Below are 18,431 nucleotides of genomic sequence, written 5' to 3' on the forward strand. Positions count from 1 at the left end.
TTTGATAAAGGATTTTTCGATATAAAATGATTTTTCCGGCTATCGGGTGATATTCTATTTACATAGGATATCTATATATATAGATCAAAAGATTTCGTAGATTACGGAGGAATTTGCGGGATAAGTCAGGCAAAGTTTAAAGTAATAGATACGATAAGATATGATTTAGCAGATACGCTAAGATAAGAATTTTGTCTATACACTACTCATGCAATTAATGTAGGAAGACGTGTCTAGATTAATAATGATAAGTAGGTAATTTCATAAGGATGATAAGCAGATGATTTCCGACTAGAATGATAAGTAAAACTTTTGACATGCAGACACGGTCGAAGTCCAGACTCACTAATGCATCCTAACGACTTATAAGTTAGACCCATTAATGAAGACCTGGTTCGCTAAGACCACAACTCTGATACCAACTGAAAGGAGCCGTTCATATACATTATAAACGATTCACAATAGTTGATTACATTGCGAGGTATTTGACCTCTATATGATACATTTTACAAACATTGCATTCGTTTTTAAAAGACAAACTTTTTTACATCGAAAATTGACAGGCATGCATACCATTTCATAATATCCACAATCCAACTATAAATTGATTTAATAATAATCTTTGATGAACTCAATGACTCGAATGCAACGTTCTTCGAAATATGCTATGTGTAGTGACCCGAACTTTTCCATGTTTATATATATTAATTGAGATTGATATTTACATGATTAAATGTTTCCAACATGTTAAGCAATCAAACTTGTTAAGACTTGATTAATTGAAATAGGTTTCATATAGACAATTGACCACCCAAGTTGACCGGTGATTCACGAATGTTAAAACTTGTAAAAACTATATGATGACATATATATGGTTATATATATAGTTAACATGATATTATGATAAGTAAACATATCATTAAGTATATTAACAATGAACTACATATGTAAAAACAAGACTACTAACTTAATGATTTTGAAACGAGACATATATGTAACGATTATCGTTGTAACTACATTTAATGTATATATATCATATTAAGAGATATTCGTACATCATAATATCATGATAATATAATAATTTAAAATCTCTTTTGATATTATAAACATTGGGTTAACAACATTTAACAAGATCGTTAACCTAAAGGTTTCAAAACAACATTTACATGTAACGACTAACGATGACTTAACGACTCAGTTAAAATGTATATACATGTAGTGTTTTAATATGTATTCATACACTTTTTAAAGACTTCAAGACACTTATCAAAATACTTCTACTTAACAAAAATGCTTACAATTACATCCTCGTTCAGTTTCATCAACAATTCTACTCGTATGCACCCGTATTCGTACTCGTACAATACACAGCTTTTAGATGTATGTACTATTGGTATATACACTCCAATGATCAGCTCTTAGCAGCCCATGTGAGTCACCTAACACATGTGGGAACCATCATTTGGAAACTAGCATGAAATATGTAACGACCCGACCAAAACCGTTATTGACGGCGCCGTTAACTTAGGTCCCGTTGCGTGGTCGTAGTCCCTATATGAGACTCGTTTGACCAAAATTATGTCGCATTCATTTGAAACGTACAAGACTTGCAAAGTTTAGTTTACAAACAATTCGACAACAAGTTTAAGATTACAAAAATTTTAAAGTATAAATGAAATAACTTGCAACATAATATAAGTTGAAAATCACAGTTGCTATAAATAGCGTAAGTATGTATGCTTTAAGGTTTAATCCAAAAGTGCTATCACTAGCGTATGCATGTATGCTTGACCTCAATCAAGAAATCAAAGTGTGCGGAAGCATGTATCAAGTAGCCGAGTATGAACCTGAGAAACATATAGAAAACTGTCAACGAAAAAACGTTGGTGAAATCATAGATGTATTTGTAAACGTTGTTTTTGAACCACAAGATTTAGTATTCCCATAGTTGATTATCAAAATCGTTTGCATTCCAAAAGTATTGTTCGCGAGCACCCAATTATCAAGACTTAACGTTTCCTTCCATAGAACCCCATCACAATAGTGTTAGAACATACACTGTTTCTCGAAAATATATTTCATCCGTAGACGGTAGCGAACCGTCCGTAATGAGGGTTTGTCAAACCCGTATGGCCACACAATATAAGTTCTCGCTTACACCTTGCAAGTGTAACTAATGATAATCGAATTGAGGATTTTTGTTCTAACTCGCTGTGGAATGTTTTTTTTCCTTGTACTTGTGTTCAAAGTATAAAAGCAAGTAGTACAAAATGTAACAAAGTATATGTTTCTCAGCCCACAATTTAAAAGTATAAAAAGTTGTTGAAAAGGTGGGACTATGATCTCACCTCGAGTGCACGAGTATAAATGTACTTCACAAAGTAAACGTGTGCATGAAATTTGCTTAGCCTTGACCTAAACAAATAAGTTGTATCAATTAACCGGTTACGACACAAGGTCGGGTGAAATGTGTTCAATTAGTCCTATGGCTCGTTACGACTCGATTAAGTATAGCATATGAATCACGTTGTCAAGTTTCATACAAGAAACAAGTATAAAAGCATGTTAGAATGATTGTATAAAAGTTTGGTTAAGTTTGACTAAAAGTCAAACTTGGTCAAAGTCAACGAAAAAGTCAACGCATTCGGGTCGGGTCCCGAACTATTTTTCTATGCTAAATATTCATATACAAGTATATTAAAACAAGTTTCATGTGAATCGGAGGTCGATAGCTAGTCAAACATTTCGCGTGAAATGCGCCAAACAAAGCAGAATCTGGCCAGGCCAATCCGCGCGCCGCGCGGGGATGGGGCGCGCCGCGCCACCATCTGGGCAGAGATTTCTGGCCAGTTTTTCAAAGTATGCACGAACCAAACATCAAACATTCACCATTTATGATCCGCAAACAACCAAAACATGTATCTTATATCCTCGGAAAGGTATTTTGACGAGCAATACAACTAACCACATATCATCAAACAAAAACATCATTTACAATAGCCGAAATCTCATCAAGTGATCAAGAAAGGTTTATTTTCAAAGTTTCAAGTTCGTAAAACGTATTTTATGATTCGGGAATCCAATTCACACATATGATATGCCGTTTTGAAGGTAATGAAGCATACATTACTACTAAACACTAACAATTAACATTCCATGGCATTTAAGCATCCAAAAGTTCATGTCAAGAACTATCAAACCCTAGTCAAACATCACAAAATCATTAATCGAGTTTTTGAAGTTTTCTTAATCAACCTACACATCCAAATGTGGCTAATGATACTAGTAACACAATTAAAACATGCACTTTAACAATCTAACAACATTAACTCATCCAAAATCAAGGATTAAGCAAACCCATTTCAAAAACTCAAACTAGTTACTCCAAACCACAAATCGAGCAAACAAAACATATATTCATGTTACACACGAGCCATAGACACTAACTAACACAATTTCAAGTCAAAAACACGAATTTAGAGAAAATTTAGTGTTTTAGAAATGTTACCCAAACAAGATGAAGTTGGTATCAAATTGTAGAGGATGAAGAGAGGATTCCAAATATGTAATTTGTTTTGTTGTAAGCCTCCTAGATCGAATTTAGATGATGAATGATTGAATTGGGTGTTTGTGTGTGTGTTCTTGCTAGAGAGAAAGAGAGAGAGATGGAGGGATTGAATGGTGGTGATTGGGGTGGACTAGTTGACCTAGTCAACTAGTTTGCCCCGTGTCAATTTTAGTCCCTCGAGTTTAGAAGCGGGTGCGGGATTTAACCGATCGAATATTTTAAAACGCTCGAGTAAACGGGTGATGTCAAAATTAAATAGCGGAAATATAATGAACGTTACTCACGGAAACTATGAATTTAAATAACGAAAGGTATTATTAAAAAAAAAGACGGTGTTAAAAATAAATTTAACGGAAAAACGCGGGATGTTACATTATCCACACCTCAAAAGAAATTTCGTCCCGAAATTTAGTTGGAAGTAGTAGTTGTTGAATCTTCCCCAGATCTTGTGTTGCCAATTCTACGAATGAGAGAGAAGTACGTCCTAGGGTATTTCAACGAATTTTGACGGTCGGGATCATATGTTGTTTTAAGGTTTGGCTTCACGATTTATGGTTTCAACCGGTCCTCCTAGGAAGTGAGGGTTATCGTCGATAGTGAGTTCACCAAAGGAGATAACAAGTTCTCGTTTCGCAAAACACGTCTTTGAGTTGATACATCGAATGTAGGATAAACGGAGACCCAAAATGAGTCGGAAAAGTCTAAACGGCTAGCGACGGGTCCAAAACACCCCAAGAATTTAAAGGATCAAAATATCGCGGATTTAGCTTCCTACGTTTTCCCGAAACGGATTGCACCTTTCCAAGGTGCGACTCTTAACGTGACGCGGTTTCCCACGTGGAATTTGAAATGTTTACGTCTAACATCGGCGTAGCTCTTGGTGATTACGAGTCGCGTAGGGTTTTACCTGAATATGAATAAATTTTCTCGGTTGCTCATGAATAACCTCGGCCCCGGTGAATTGATCATCGTTTACTTGGTTCGACAAAGGAGAATGACGTTTCCGGTCACATGTGGTTTCAAAAGGAGTGACGTTAAAACTCGAATGAAAATCATTGTAGTACGAGGATTCGGTTAAAAGAAAATACTTTTCTCAAGTAAATTTGAAGTTGGTAATACAAACTTGTATTATGGTTTCCAAGGTTTAAATCGCATGTTTGTTCGGTCCGTCGGGTTGTGAATGGTACGCGGTACTCATGTCTAAACGCGGTCCCGAGGCTTTTTGTAAGGTACTCCAAAATCTAGAAGTGAAACGAGGATCTCGATCCGAAACGGGGTACATTTCCCTAAGGCATATTGAACAAGTTTGCTAGGAATTGAAAACATTAGCTAGGACAAGTTTCTCAAGAAAATTCGCGTCGCGGAAGATTTATCGGTTTCCAAAAACGTTCGTCGGAACTATTCACCCTCGAGGTGAATACTAGTATAACGTGGAGAGTCTCTCTCCATTGGGAATTTAGAATAAGGACCTCCTGAACCGGAAGTACGAGGGTGATGCAAAAGAAGTTTCCGCCCCGATGTGAGCATAACGAGTAAGTTGTAGTTAGTCAATAAGACTGTGCGAGGACGAGCTAGTATACACGTGTAACATACGGTTGAAGCCGAGAGGAATCGGTAATTCATTCGGAAGCATAAATATAATTTGACAATAATTGAAGGTGTGTCCCCGGTATGGTTGTTATAAATATTCTCGGAGTTTTCGGATGTCCAAACCTGAAAAGATGAAGTCATGTACATGGCACATGGTGGTGTTTAGGTTGATCGAGTCTAACCACCATCACCGTCACTAGAACTTTGGTATGTCTTACCGTAATATAACCACGTTGATCGAGTGTCGTTATATTACGCCAAATCATACCTCCATTCCCACATCACTCCATGGGTTCAAGTTCGTGTCATCGTGAAAATCTAAAATGAACAAAATGTAACGACGTCTCAAACATGATTCGTATTGAATCGAAAGGATTAGTGCAACTCTAAAGATGCGTTCCCCGAGGGAAGTGTATAAGTGATTGTTCACGTCAATGCGGTTCGAATCAGACAATAACGTAGTTAGGTATGAAAAGAGTAACGAGTCATGATAGCGAGTAGTACGCAACCGTAGCGATAAATAGTGATGACGATACTCATCTAGAGTAGTGACAGTGACTTTACAATACTCATGGATAGTAAGATGAGACGGGGTGAATAACAACCAAGGAGTCAGAGTTCCCGAACTAAAGTGGCAGGATACGAGTTCGTATAATGAAGGTTGGGTACCATTAAAAAGTTTTCCTAAGAATGATTCAAGTATAATGCACAAGTAGTCAAGTAAGTGCTATCTATAGCAAATGTATGTCAGAATGCAATGGCTAACTATCTGGTTGTAGTCTAGACTCACTAATGCGTCCTAACGACTCTGTTAGACACACTAATGCACGTCCTAGTTCCCTACAACCAACGCTCTGATACCACTTGTAACGACCCGACCAAAACCGTTATTGACGGCGCCGTTAACTTAGGTCCCATTGCGTGGTCGTAGTCCCTATATGAGACTCGTTTGACCAAAATTATGTCGCATTCATTTGAAACGTACAAGTCTTGCAAAGTTTAGTTTACAAACAATTCGACAACAAGTTTAAGATTACAAAAATTGTAAAGTATAAATGAAATAACTTGCGACATAATATAAGTTGAAAATCACAGTTGCTATAAATAGCGTAAGTATGTATGCTTTAAGGTTTAATCCAAAAGTGCTATCACTAGCGTATGCATGTATGCTTGACCTCAAGCAAGAAATCAAAGTGTGCGGAAGCATGTATCAAGTAGCCGAGTATGAACCTGAGAAACATATAGAAAACTGTCAACGAAAAAACGTTGGTGAAATCATAGATGTATTTGTAAACGTTGTTTTTGAACCACAAGATTTAGTATTCCCATAGTTGATTATCAAAATCATTTGCATTCCAAAAGTATTGTTCGCGAGCACCCAATTATCAAGACTTAACGTTTCCTTCCATAGAACCCCATCACAATAGTGTTAGAACATACACTGTTTCTCGAAAATATATTTCATCCGTAGACGGTAGCGAACCGTCCGTAATGAGGGTTTGTCAAACCCGTATGGCCACACAATATAAGTTCTCGCTTACACCCTGCAAGTGTAACTAATGATAATCGAATTGAGGATTTTTGTTCTAACTCGCTGTGGAATGTTTGTTTTCCTTGTACTTGTGTTCAAAGTATAAAAGCAAGTAGTACAAAATGTAACAAAGTATATGTTTCTCAGCCCACAATTTAAAAGTATAAAAAGTTGTTGAAAAGGTGGGACTATGATCTCACCTCGAGTGCACGAGTATAAATGTACTTCACAAAGTAAATGTGTGCATGAAAGTTGCTTAGCCTTGACCTAAACAAATAAGTTGTATCAATTAACCGGTTACGACACAAGGTCGGGTGAAATGTGTTCAATTAGTCCTATGGCTCGTTACGACTCGATTAAGTATAGCATGTGAATCACGTTGTCAAGTTTCATACAAGAAACAAGTATAAAAGCATGTTAGAATGATTGTATAAAAGTTTGGTTAAGTTTGACTAAAAGTCAAACTTGGTCAAAGTCAACGAAAAAGTCAACGCGTTCGGGTCGGGTCCCGGACTATTTTTCTATGCTAAATATTCATATACAAGTATATTAAAACAAGTTTCATGTGAATCGGAGGTCGATAGCTAGTCAAACATTTCGCGTGAAATGCGCCAAACAAAGCAGAATCTGGCCAGGCCAATCCGCGCGCCGCGCGGGGATGGGGCGCGCCGCGCCACCATCTGGGCAGAGATTTCTGGCCAGTTTTTCAAAGTATGCACGAACCAAACATCAGACATTCACCATTTATGATCCGCAAACAACCAAAACATGTATCTTATATCCTCGGAAAGGTATTTTGACGAGCAATACAACTAACCACATATCATCAAACAAAAACATCATTTACAATAGCTGAAATCTCATCAAGTGATCAAGAAAGGTTTATTTTCAAAGTTTCAAGTTCGTAAAACGTATTTTATGATTCGGAAATCCAATTCACACATATGATATGCCGTTTTGAAGGTAATGAAGCATACATTACTACTAAACACTAACAATTAACATTCCATGGCATTTAAGCATCCAAAAGTTCATGTCAAGAACTATCAAACCCTAGTCAAACATCACAAAATCATTAATCGGGTTTTTGAAGTTTTCTTAATCAACCTACACATCCAAATGTGGCTAATGATACTAGTAACACAATTAAAACATGCACTTTAACAATCTAACAACATTAACTCATCCAAAATCAAGGATTAAGCAAACCCATTTCAAAAACTCAAACTAGTTACTCCAAACCACAAATCGAGCAAACAAAACATATATTCATGTTACACACGAGCCATAGACACTAACTAACACAATTTCAAGTCAAAAACACGAATTTAGAGAAAATTTAGTGTTTTAGAAATGTTACCCAAACGAGATGAAGTTGGTATCAAATTGTAGAGGATGAAGAGAGGATTCCAAATATATAATTTGTTTTGTTGTAAGCCTCCTAGATCGAATTTAGATGATGAATGATTGAATTGGGTGTTTGTGTGTGTGTTCTTGCTAGAGAGAAAGAGAGAGAGATGGAGGGATTGAATGGTGGTGATTGGGGTGGACTAGTTGACCTAGTCAACTAGTTTGCCCCGTGTCAATTTTAGTCCCTCGAGTTTAGAAGCGGGTGCGGGATTTAACCGATCGAATATTTTAAAACGCTCGAGTAAACGGGTGATGTCAAAATTAAATAGCGGAAATATAATGAACGTTACTCACGGAAACTATGAATTTAAATAACGAAAGGTATTATTAAAAAAAAAAATACGGTGTTAAAAATAAATTTAACGGAAAAACGCGGGATGTTACAAAATATCTCATAAAATTACAAAAATATGAGTAATCATTCATGACTTATTTACATGAAAACAAAATTACATATCCTTTATATCTAATCCATACACCAACGACCAAAAACACCTACAAACACTTTCATTCTTCAATTTTCTTCATCTAATTGATCTCTCTCAAGTTCTATCTTCAAGTTCTAAGTGTTCTTCATATATTTTACAAGTTCTAGTTACATAAAATCAAGAATACTTTCAAGTTTGCTAGCTCACTTCCAATCTTGTAAGGTGATCATCCAACCTCAAGAAATCTTTGTTTCTTATAGTAGGTTATCATTCTAATATAAGGTAATAATCATATTCAAACTTTGGTTCAATTTCTATAACTATAACAATCTTATTTCAAGTGATGATCTTACTTGAACTTGTTTTCGTGTCATGATTCTGCTTCAAGAACTTCGAGCCATCCAAGGATCCATTGAAGCTAGATCCATTTTTCTTTTTTCCAGTAGGTTTATCCAAGGAACTTAAGGTAGTAATGATGTTCATAACATCATTCGATTCATACATATAAAGCTATCTTATTCGAAGGTTTAAACTTGTAATCCCTAGAACATAGTTTAGTTAATTCTAAACTTGTTCGCAAACAAAAGTTAATCCTTCTAACTTGACTTTTAAAATCAACTAAACACATGTTCTATATCTATATGATATGCTAACTTAATGATTTAAAACCTGGAAACACGAAAAACACCGTAAAACCGGATTTACGCCGTCGTAGTAACACCGCGGGCTGTTTTGGGTTAGTTTATTAAAAACTATGATAAACTTTGATTTAAAAGTTGTTATTCTGAGAAAATGATTTTTATTATGAACATGAAACTATATCCAAAAATTATGGTTAAACTCAAAGTGGAAGTATGTTTTCTAAAATGGTCATCTAGACGTCGTTCTTTCGACTGAAATGACTACCTTTACAAAAACGACTTGTAACTTATTTTTCCGACTATAAACCTATACTTTTTCTGTTTAGATTCATAAAATAGAGTTCAATATGAAACTATAGCAATTTGATTCACTCAAAACGGATTTAAAATAGAGTTCAATATGAAACTTTAGCTACGTGAAAATTGGTAACAAATCTATTCCAACCATAACTTAATCAACTTGTATTGTATATTATGTAATCTTGAGATACCATAGACACGTATACAATGTTTCGACCTATCATGTCGACACATCTATATATATTTCGGAACAACCATAGACACTCTATATGTGAATGTTGGAGTTAGCTATAGAGGGTTGAGGTTGATTCCAAAATATATATAGTTTGAGTTGTGATCAATACTGAGATACGTATACACTGGGTCGTGGATTGATTCAAGATAATATTTATCGATTTATTTCTGTACATCTAACTGTGGACAACTAGTTGTAGGTTACTAACGAGGACAGCTGACTTAATAAACTTAAAACATCAAAATATATTAAAAGTGTTGTAAATATATTTTGAACATACTTTGATATATATGTATATATTGTTATAGGTTCGTGAATCAACCAGTGGCCAAGTCTTACTTCCCGACGAAGTAAAAATCTGTGAAAGTGAGTTATAGTCCCACTTTTAAAATCTAATATTTTTGGGATGAGAATACATGCAGGTTTTATAAATGATTTACAAAATAGACACAAGTACGTGAAACTACATTCTATGGTTGAATTATCGAAGTCGAATATGCCCCTTTTTATTAAGTCTGGTAATCTAAGAATTAGGGAACAGACACCCTAATTGACGCGAATCCTAAAGATAGATCTATTGGGCCTCACAAACCCCATCCAAAGTACCGGATGCTTTAGTACTTTGAAATTTATATCATATCCGAAGGGTGTCCCGGAATGATGGGGATATTCTTATATATGCATCTTGTTAATGTCGGTTACCAGGTGTTCACCATATGAATGAGTTTTATCTCTATGTATGGGATGTATATTGAAATATGAAATCTTGTGGTCTATTGTTATGATTTGATATATATAGGTTAAACCTATAACTCACCAACATTTTTGTTGACGTTTAAAGCATGTTTATTCTCAGGTGAATATTAAGAGCTTCCGCTGTTGCATACTAAAATAAGGACAAGATTTGGAGTCCATGTTTGTATGATATTGTGTAAAAACTGCATTCAAGAAACTGATTTCGATGTAACATATTTGTATTGTAAACCATTATGTAATGGTCGTGTGTAAACAGGATATTTTAGATTATCATTATTTGATAATCTACGTAAAGCTTTTTAAACCTTTATTTATGAAATAAAGGTTATGGTTTGTTTTAAAATGAATGCAGTCTTTGAAAAACGTCTCATATAGAGGTCAAAACCTCGCAACGAAATCAATTAATATGGAACGTTTTTAATCAATAAGAACGGGACATTTCAGTTGGTATCCGAGCGTTGGTCTTAGAGAACCAGAAAATTTGCATTAGTGTGTCTTATCGAGTTTGTTAGGATGCATTAGTGAGTCTGAACTTCGACCGTGTTTTCTTTAAAAATGATTGCTTAACATTTTTGTTGGAAACTATATATTTTTAACATATGAATATTATGTGATATATTAATCTCTTAACGTGTTTGATATTATGTGATAGATGTCTACCTCTAGAACAAGTCCCATTGACTCACCTAATAATAATGAAGAGTTAAATGTAAATTGGAATGATTCGTGGACTGATTCACAAGTTCCCGAAGAGGAACCGGAAGAGGAGTCGGAACCGGAAGAAGAATCGGAACCAGAAGAAGAATCGGAACCGGAAGAAGAAATAGAACCGGTGGGGGAAATAATAAAACGGTTAAGTAAAAGAGAATCCTCAACCAACCGACCAAGGTTAATTATGGTCAATGGTGTTTCCGCCAAGGAAGCAAAATATTAGGAGGATTACCAATTCTCCGATGAATCGGATTCCGACGAGAATTCCGATGATGTTATAGAAATTACCCCAACTGAATTTAAAAAGGCAAAAGAAAATAATAAGGGAAAGGGCATAAAAATAGAGAAATCTAATTCCAACCCCGATGAACTTTATATGTATCGTCAACACCCGAAGTCCTTAAGTTGTAACAATGACTCGGGAACCTCTAAACCACCAGGTTTTTCTAAACCAATGTGGAAAACGACGGCTCGTATTAGGGGAACATCATATATCCCTAGCAACTTGGCAAAACGAACCAAAACCGAAGAAGAAGAAACGAGTGAGTCGGAATAAGATAGTTGTATTCGTGTGGTGTAATATATGTAATATAGTGTGCTTATGCTTTATGATATATGTAAAAATTGCTTGTATTAATAAGTATTTTTTTTATGAATCTAACTCTTGTCTATTTTACAGTTTAAAAACACAAAATGGATAGACAACCCAATATTTTAAGAGACCTACCCGGAGACATGATTGATGAAATCCTGTCTAGAGTCGGTCAGAATTCCTCGGCACAACTATTTAAGGCGAGATCAGTTTGTAAGACATTCGAAGAACGTTCCAAGAATGTCTTGGTTTATAAGAGACTTTCGTTTGAAAGATGGGGGATATCACATTGGGAAACCCATAAGTTACGATGTGTTTACTTTGATGCATATATTGCGGGGAACCCAAATGCTATTTTACGCAACGGGTTAAGAAATTATTTTGACTCAATATATCCGAATATTAGACTTCGTGATTTAGAAAAAGCGGCTAACATGCAACATAAAGAAGCATGTTATGCTTACGGATTAGTAATGTTTGCTTCTCACCAAAGTGAGAACAAGAACATCGGGCTACAACTATTAAACAAAACGTTTCCACAAGTGACGGAGTCGGTAATTGGAGTAAGAAATGAGGTTTTTAGATTGTTACGGGACTGTTGGACATTACGTAACCCTCGTCCCTTTGACGACGTTACAACACGCTGTCTTATCAACGGCCATAACGGTTATGTTGCACAAGACCAAGGATGGGAAGTAGTCCTAGTAAAACCAGAATGCATGACTTGTTTCTGGACGTATGAATTACGTGTCTTTATTGCCTTTGCTGAACGACTTGTGTACTAGCTAGAATTATCTTTACAACTATCTTGTATCAAAGTTATTGTGTGCTATATTTCATGCTTTATGTAAAATAAGCGGTATTGTAAGTTTGTAAAATATTGTATAAAAGTTTGAACGCGAAATATTATTATAATCAGTTTTTCATATAGAATTGTAGTAGTTGAATTGTATATTAGCTACTAAGTATGAACTTAACGGGTAGGTACTACCCGAATTTAAACTTATAAAACGCTAATATGAAGAAAAAGCTTTTATAAATGAGTTCATATTATGCTACGAAATACTATTAACTACTCTTAATATTCTGTATGATTAACTTGTTCCATTTGACTATTTTGAAGGAAATGGCACCGACTACTCGACACACCGTGAATATGAATGAAGAGGAATTCCGTACTTTTCTAGCTTCAAACATAGCCGCAGTACAGGCTGCGCTACATACCAACAATAACCTTGGATCTAGCAGTACAGGAAATCGTGTAGGATGCACCTACAAAGAATTCACTGCTTGCAAACCTTTGGAATTTGATGGAACCGAAGGACCGATCGGATTGAAACGGTGGACCGAGAAGGTCGAATCGGTGTTTGCCATAAGTAAGTGTACTGAAGAGGATAAAGTGAAGTACGCTACGCATACCTTCACAGGTTCTGCGATAACATGGTGGAATACCTATCTAGAGCAAGTGAGACAAGATGATGCTTACGCACTACCGTGGTCAGCATTCAAGCACTTGATGAACGAGAAATACCGTCCCAGAACCGAGGTTAATAAGCTCAAGACAGAACTTAGAGGGTTACGAACCCAAGGATTTGATATTACCACGTACGAAAGACGATTCACAGAATTGTGCCTATTGTGTCCGGGAGCGTTCGAAGATGAGGAAGAGAAGATCGACGCGTTTGTGAAAGGATTACCGGAAAGAATCCAAGAAGATATAAGTTCACACGAGCCCGCCTCCATACAACAGGCATGTAGAATGGCTCACAAACTAGTGAACCAGATTGAAGAAAGAATTAAAGAACAGACTGCTGAAGAGACCAATGTGAAGCAAGTCAAAAGAAAGTGGGAGGAAAACGGTGATAAGAATCACCAATACAACAACAACAGCAATTACAACAATAATCGCAACAATTATCCCAGCAATCGCAACATCAATCGCAACTACAACAAACGGCCCAACAACAACAACAACAACAACAACAACAGCAACTACAACAATCATCCCAACAACAATAATAACCGCAACAACAACAACAATCAGAAGTAGCTATGCCAAAGGTGTGAAAAGAATCACTCGGGGTTCTGCACCAAATTTTGCAACAAGTGTAAAAGAAATGGTCATAGCGCGGCGAAGTGTGAGGTCTATGGACCAAGGGTTAATAGAACGAAAGGAACAAATGGTGTCGGAACGAGTAATGGCGGAGCAAGTAGTGTTGGAGCAAGTTATGCCAATGTAGTTTGTTATAAATGTGGAAAACCGGGCCACATTATTAGGAATTGCCCGAACCAGGAGAACACGAATGGATAAGGCCGCGGAAGAGTTTTCAATATTAATGCGGCAGAGGCACAGGAAGACCCGGAGCTTGTTACGGGTACGTTTCTTATTGACAATAAATCTGCTTACGTTTTATTTGATTTGGGTGCGGATAGAAGCTATATGAGTAGAGATTTTTGTGCTAAATTAAGTTGTCCATTGACGCCTTTGGATAGTAAATTTTTACTCGAATTAGCAAATGGTAAATTAATTTCAGCAGATAATATATGTCGGAATCGAGAAATTAAACTGGTTAGCGAAACATTTAAGATTGATTTGATACCAGTAGAGTTAGGGAGTTTTGATGTGATAATCGGTATGGACTGGTTGAAAGAAGTGAAAGCAGAGATCGTCTGTTACAAAAATGCAATTCGCATTATACGAGAAAAAGGAAAACCCTTAATGGTGTACGGAGAAAAGGGCAACACGAAGTTACATCTTATTCGTAATTTGAAGGCACAAAAACTAATAAGAAAAGGTTGCTATGCTGTTCTAGCACACGTCGAGAAAGTACAAACTGAAGAAAAGAGCATCAATGATGTTCCCATTGCAAAAGAATTTCCCGATGTATTTCCGAAAGAATTACCGGGATTACCCCCACATCGATCCGTTGAATTTCAAATAGATCTTGTACCAGGAGCTGCACCAATAGCTCGTGCTCCTTACAGACTCGCACCCAGTGAGATGAAAGAACTGCAAAGCCAATTACAAGAACTTTTAGAGCGTGGTTTCATTCGACCAAGCACATCATCGTGGGGAGCTCCTGTTTTGTTTGTCAAGAAGAAAGATGGTACATTCAGGTTGTGTATCGACTACCGAGAGTTGAACAAACTTACCATCAAGAACCGCTACCCACTACCGAGAATCGACGACTTATTTGATCAATTACAAGGCTCGTCTGTTTATTCAAAGATTGACTTACGTTCCGGGTATCATCAAATGCGGGTGAAAGAAGATGATATTCCAAAGACTGCTTTCAGAACACGTTACGGTCATTACGAGTTTATGGTCATGCCGTTTGGTTTAACTAATGCACCAGCTGTGTTCATGGACCTTATGAACCGAGTGTGTGGACCATACCTTGACAAGTTTGTCATTGTTTTCATTGATGACATACTTATTTACTCAAAGAATGACCAAGAACACGGTGAACATTTGAGAAAGGTGTTAGAAGTATTGAGGAAGGAAGAATTGTACGCTAAGTTTTCAAAGTGTGCATTTTGGTTGGAAGAAGTTCAATTCCTCGGTCACATAGTGAACAAAGAAGGTATTAAGGTGGATCCGGCAAAGATAGAAACTGTTGAAAAGTGGGAAACCCCGAAAATTCCGAAACACATACGCCAGTTTTTAGGACTAGCTGGTTACTACAGAAGGTTCATCCAAGACTTTTCCAGAATAGCAAAACCCTTGACTGCATTAACGCATAAAGGGAAGAAATTTGAATGGAATGATGAACAAGAGAAAGCGTTTCAGTTATTGAAGAAAAAGCTAACTACGGCACCTATATTGTCATTGCCTGAAGGGAATGATGATTTTGTGATTTATTGTGACGCATCAAAGCAAGGTCTCGGTTGTGTATTAATGCAACGAACGAAGGTGATTGCTTATGCGTCTAGACAATTGAAGATTCACGAACAAAATTATACGACACATGATTTGGAATTAGGCGCGGTTGTTTTTGCATTAAAGACTTGGAGGCACTACTTATATGGGGTCAAAAGTATTATATATACCGACCACAAAAGTCTTCAACACATATTTAATCAGAAACAACTGAATATGAGGCAGCGTAGGTGGATTGAATTATTGAATGATTACGACTTTGAGATTCGTTACCACCCGGGGAAGGCAAATGTGGTAGTCGATGCCTTGAGCAGGAAGGACAGAGAACCCATTCGAGTAAAATCTATGAATATAATGATTCATAATAACCTTACTACTCAAATAAAGGAGGCGCAACAAGGAGTTTTAAAAGAGGGAAATTTAAAGGATGAAATACCCAAAGGATCGGAGAAGCATCTTAATATTCGGGAAGACGGAACCCGGTATAGGGCTGAAAGGATTTGGGTACCAAAATTTGGAGATATGAGAGAAATGGTACTTAGAGAAGCTCATAAAACCAGATACTCAATACATCCTGGAACGGGGAAGATGTATAAGGATCTCAAGAAACATTTTTGGTGGCCGGGTATGAAAGCCGATGTTGCTAAATACGTAGGAGAATGTTTGACGTGTTCTAAGGTCAAAGCTGAGCATCAGAAACCATCAGGTCTACTTCAACAACCCGAAATCCCAGAATGGAAATGGGAAAACATTACCATGGATTTCATCACTAAATTGCCAAGGACTGCAAGTGGTTTTGATACTTTTTGGGTAATAGTTGATCGTCTCACCAAATCAGCACACTTCCTGCCAATAAGAGAAGATGACAAGATGGAGAAGTTAGCACGACTGTATTTGAAGGAAGTCGTCTCCAGACATGGAATACCAATCTCTATTATCTCGGATAGGGATGGCAGATTTATTTCAAGATTCTGGCAGACATTACAGCAAACATTAGGAACTCGTCTAGACATGAGTACTGCCTATCATCCACAAACTGATGGGCAGAGCGAAAGGACGATACAAACGCTTGAAGACATGCTACGAGCATGTGTTATTGATTTCGGAAATAGTTGGGATCGACATCTACCGTTAGCAGAATTTTCCTACAACAACAGCTACCATTCAAGCATTGAGATGGCGCCGTTTGAAGCACTTTATGGTAGAAAGTGCAGGTCTCCGATTTGTTGGAGTGAAGTGGGGGATAGACAGATTACGGGTCCGGAGATTATACAAGAAACTACCGAGAAGATCATCCAAATTCAACAACGGTTGAAAACCGCCCAAAGTCGACAAAAGAGCTACGCTGACATTAAAAGAAAAGATATAGAATTTGAAATTGGAGAGATGGTCATGCTTAAAGTTGCACCTTGGAAAGGCGTTGTTCGATTTGGTAAACGAGGGAAATTAAATCCAAGGTATATTGGACCATTCAAGATTATTGATCGTGTCGGACCAGTAGCTTACCGACTAGAGTTACCTCAACAACTCGCGGCTGTACATAACACTTTCCACGTCTCGAATTTGAAGAAATGTTTTGCTAAAGAAGATCTCACTATTCCGTTAGATGAAATCCAAATCAACGAAAAACTTCAATTCATCGAAGAACCCGTCGAAATAATGGATCGTGAGGTTAAAAGACTTAAGCAAAACAAGATACCAATTGTTAAGGTTCGATGGAATGCTCGTAGAGGGCCCGAGTTCACCTGGGAGCGTGAAGATCAGATGAAGAAGAAATACCCGCATCTATTTCCAGAAGATTCGTCAACACCTTCAACAGCTTAAAATTTCGGGACGAAATTTATTTAACGGGTAGGTACTGTAGTGACCCGAACTTTTCCATGTTTATATATATTAATTGAGATTGATATTTACATGATTAAATGTTTCCAACATGTTAAGCAATCAAACTTGTTAAGACTTGATTAATTGAAATAGGTTTCATATAGACAATTGACCACCCAAGTTGACCGGTGATTCACGAACGTTAAAACTTGTAAAAACTATATGATGACATATATATGGTTTTATATATATAGTTAACATGATATTATGATAAGTAAACATATCATTAAGTATATTAACAATGAACTACATATGTAAAAACAAGACTACTAACTTAATGATTTTGAAACGAGACATATATGTAACGATTATCGTTGTAACTACATTTAATGTATATATATCATATTAAGAGATATTCGTACATCATAATATCATGATAATATAATAATTTAAAATCTCTTTTGATATTATAAACATTGGGTTAACAACATTTAACAAGATCGTTAACCTAAAGGTTTCAAAACAACATTTACATGTAACGACTAACGATGACTTAACGACTCAGTTAAAATGTATATACATGTAGTGTTTTAATATGTATTCATACACTTTTGAAAGACTTCAAGACACTTATCAAAATACTTCTACTTAACAAAAATGCTTACAATTACATCCTCGTTCAGTTTCATCAACAATTCTACTCGTATGCACCCGTATTCGTAGTCGTACAACACACAGCTTTTAGATGTATGTACTATTAGTATATACACTCCAATGATCAGCTCTTAGCAGCCCATGTGAGTCACCTAACACATGTGGGAACCATCATTTGGCAACTAGCATGAAATATCTCATAAAATTACAAAAATATGAGTAATCATTCATGACTTATTTACATGAAAACAAAATTACATATCCTTTATATCTAATCCATACACCAACGACCAAAAACACCTACAAACACT

The sequence above is a fragment of the Rutidosis leptorrhynchoides genome, chromosome 6, assembly GCF_046630445.1.
Source record: "Rutidosis leptorrhynchoides isolate AG116_Rl617_1_P2 chromosome 6, CSIRO_AGI_Rlap_v1, whole genome shotgun sequence".
NCBI lineage: Eukaryota > Viridiplantae > Streptophyta > Magnoliopsida > Asterales > Asteraceae > Rutidosis > Rutidosis leptorrhynchoides.